Source organism: Alexandromys fortis, unplaced genomic scaffold (genome assembly GCF_014885135.2).
Source record: "Alexandromys fortis isolate MF-2015 unplaced genomic scaffold, M_Fortis_MF-2015_v1.1 scaffold_548, whole genome shotgun sequence".
Lineage (NCBI taxonomy): Eukaryota > Metazoa > Chordata > Mammalia > Rodentia > Cricetidae > Alexandromys > Alexandromys fortis.
The window spans coordinates 89,389-92,994 of NW_026068429.1; the positions used below are offsets into that span (position 1 = coordinate 89,389).

A 3,606-nucleotide genomic window follows, 5' to 3' on the forward strand; every position below is an offset into this window, starting at 1 on the left:
CCCCCACCTGGACATTCTACTGTATCCTGGAGAGCCTGGAATTCTGTGATGTCACCTGTGTTGTGGCAACGCCAACTGCCCTTGAGGCATTCGTTCAGTGCCTGTGTGGTTCACCCACAGCCATGCTGACAGGACTGAACAGGCTGCTTGGGAGACAGGATGGAGAGCGCAGGGAGGCCAGAGAGAGGCACAGGGAAGATGGCCTTCAGTCTCTGAGTCAGACATCAAGAAATAAATGGTTCTGGAGAAAGCGCAGTGAGTCCTGGGCAGGGGAAAGAGAGATTCCTGAAGGATGAAGGCTTAAGTTGATCCTTTCAGGAGTGGGACTCAGGAGGTGGGAGTTCCTGGGAAGCGATGGTCTTTTTCTGCTTTTCAGAGTTACTAAAGAGCAGACCCAGAGTTGAGGATTTGTGATGGTGTGTTTGGCAGAGAGCCAGGGAAGGTCAAGACTTCAACTGCTGTGCTGAGGGCCCTCTGCTTTCACTCTACATCTGCGTGGGAAGCACAGAGGGACCACAGTGGTTCCAGTTCCAGCCCTGCCCTTCACCGTCACCGGATTTCTTTTGCTTGTGTGTCACAAAAAAGAGGGAGAGTCACGTCCCCCAGACAAGCTCCCAAATAAATCACACACCGAGGCTTCTTCTTTCTTATGAATGCCTGCCCTTAGCTTGGTGTGTTTCTTGTCAGCTCTTCTTGACTTAAATTATCCCGACTACCTTTTGCCTCTGGGCTTTTATCTTTCTATTCTATAAGTCCTATACTCACTCTTATTCCATGGCTGCTGAGTGAGTTGGTGGCTGACCCCTGGAGTCCTCCTCTCTTGTTCTTGGGCTCCTCCTTATTCTCCTCTCAGAGTTCACCTTCTGTTTATCCTCTCTGCCTGCTAGTGCCACCTATCCCTGCTTCTGTCTCCCTCTTGGCTGTTCATCTCTGTTTGTTTGTTTGTTTGTTTTTCGAGACAGGGTTTCTCTGTGGTTTTGGAGCCTGTCCTGAAACTAGCTCTTGTAGACCAGGCTGGTCGAACTCACAGAGATCTTCCTGCCTCTGCCTCCCGAGTGCTGGGATAAAGGCGTGCGCCACCACCGCCCGGCCTGTCCATCTCTTTATTAGGACCATCAGGTGTTTCAGACAGGAACAGTAACACAGCTTCACAAAGTTAAACAAATGCAGCATAAACAAAGTCCCACACCTGAAAATAATATTTCCCAACATTGATGGACATATCGGGCAATAGTGATTGGGGATGGAGACATGGCTTGTGGGTCTCAACTAGAGGATAGCTGTCTACTCTGTGAGGTCTGCAGTGGATTCCATGCATTCCCCCTTCCTCAGGCCTCTTCTAGGGACTCAACATGGTCTCTCATGGCCCCGTACCATCTAACTGTACAAATTCACTGCTGTTTGTCTACCTACAGGGAGTACTGGAAAGGCACGGACCTCAGCCTCCCTCACTGAGCAGGAGCAGCAGATGAACAAGGTCGATGAACTGACCCCTCAGCTCCAGATGATGACCAATGAAAGGAATGAACTTCGTGCGATCCTGGCCAATTATACCAACAATGACGTGAACAACAGGTAGTCATTATGTCCCGTTCTCTGGTGACTGTCTTGACCCTCCTGTGTCCACCCCAGCATTCCTCATGTCACCTGAGGCTGCACCTCCACGGTGTCCTCCTGCCCCAACTACTTTTCCCGAGTGCATCTGAGAGGCAGAACTGAAGCCTGGGTAGGAGTGAGATGGGGACACAGGCTGTTCTGCTTCCTCCCAATGAAAAGCAGAGCCTGTGGCCCGAGTCACATTCTATGGATGGGGCAGCAGTGTGTGAGCTCACTACACGCATTTCAAAGAGGCCTGGACAGGTGTTCGCTTGTGTCAGATGCCGTTTGCTTAGTTCATGGGAGTCTTTGTATTTGACTGGGGGAATTCTTGCTGGTTGCTCTGGAAGCTGGGCCTGGTCCCACTTCGTTTTTCTCATGTGTGACTGGACGAACTGGATCACATCCCTGCACCTCTCTGCCCTTGTTCCTTGTACTCTGAGATAATGCCACCTACCTGCATTTCTCTGGCATCCTAATTGTGTATGGGTTTATGTGTGTGAAGGGCTAATGGGCCCAAACATTGCCAATATGGCAGTGGTAGATTTTACCCTATTCATTACCCTCTTCCTTGGTAAACATTAAATTGAATTCCTAAAATTTGTCCCCAAGGTTCATACCCTTGTTTGGCCACTGACTCATCCCTGAAATCAAACACCAATATCCAGCAATTAAAATCCATTATTTGGCTATTCTGGCTTAGCTGTCCAATCAGCTCTCACCAACTCATCCTAGCAAAGATTATCCCTTATCTCCTTAAAAACCCACAGTTGAAAAAAACACCAATTGCTTGTTCTCAGCTGTTACTTGATACAGAGGAAGGCCCCCATGAATTCTATGATTGCTCTACTGAGTCAATAAATCTCCTTTGTGCTGTGGTGTCTGGTGTGTTCTGTACTGTCTCTGAGGGGTTCCCTTACAGTCAAGTGTGTGTGTGTGTGTGTGTGTGTGTGTCATCCAGATCCTGTGAGTCAGAGATTGGTAGCAGGGCTGAGGATTTGTCTGTCTCAGAGTCTCAGGTGATATAAGTGTTGAGGCCCTGGAGTCCCACTTTGAGCATCCCTGCCCTCATTCTTTGGGCTTGCCTTGGTGACTGAAGGGAATTCCCTGGGGAGTTTATAAAGTCATTGTACCGTACGGTCTCCTCCATGGAAATCCTGATTATGAGTTTTTGGGATCATTGTTAAAACAGGAACACAAAATAAACATTTTTTCCTGAAGACAGGAGACATGACACCAGAGTTTTCAGGTAGGCCCAGATCCATAGCACAGACACCTGGGACATCTTAAAAAGAGCTAGTTTGTTCCTCCAGGCTGACTAAGGAAGCTCATGTAGCCCTGTCTGTCTCTCCCTTGATGCTCTGCCTTTCTGTCCCTGGGGCGGCTTAGCAAGTCTAATAACATCAACAGGTCTTAGTACCTAGGATTCAGGATATGACAGCCAGTGGACTAGGATAATCCAAGACACAGCCTTAATTCATGTGTTCATGGGGTTCTGATGACTGTGTTCATGGGGTTCCTTGTTCCTGGGCCCATGCTCTACCACAGGCTGAATTCTGAGCTTGAGGAGCTGAAAATGGGTCATCAGAAGGAGATGTCAGAGCTGGAGAAATTCCCCAAGGAAATTAGTGAGGCCTCTTCCAACTGCAAGGAGCTGACTGATACCAACTCCTACAGGTGAGTAGTCTGACTGGATGGGACCCCACACTTGGGAAGAACAGCTGCTGCACTTATTTCTCTTTGAACCAAAGTGAGGGCTGTGCTTCTAGCTTGTTTACCTTGTCTTTGTCCTCCCAGACTGATTTCTCCCAAGTGCAAGGAGTCTGAGAGCCCCTCCCAACATTGTCCTGTTGGCTTCCAGAGCTTCTAGATAAAAAACATGGTTTGCACCATGAATGGTCTCTAGGACTCTGACAGGGACTTAAAGAGCCTGTTGCTATGGGAAACAGATGTGGAATGTATTCCTCTTGGGTCCTCTGTCCTCTCTCAGAACATGTTTGCTCTATACCT

The 3,606-nt window shown here is 48.6% G+C and overlaps 1 long non-coding RNA gene across 1 annotated transcript; it reads left to right on the forward strand.

Moving 5' to 3' along the window:
- Positions 1 to 132: 132 nt before the first annotated feature.
- LOC126495685 (uncharacterized) lies at positions 133 to 3,264 on the forward strand. Its single transcript, XR_007590212.1, has 3 exons — positions 133 to 255; positions 1,416 to 1,575; positions 3,145 to 3,264. It is a non-coding gene; the product is annotated as an uncharacterized lncRNA (long non-coding RNA).
- Positions 3,265 to 3,606: the final 342 nt, after the last annotated feature.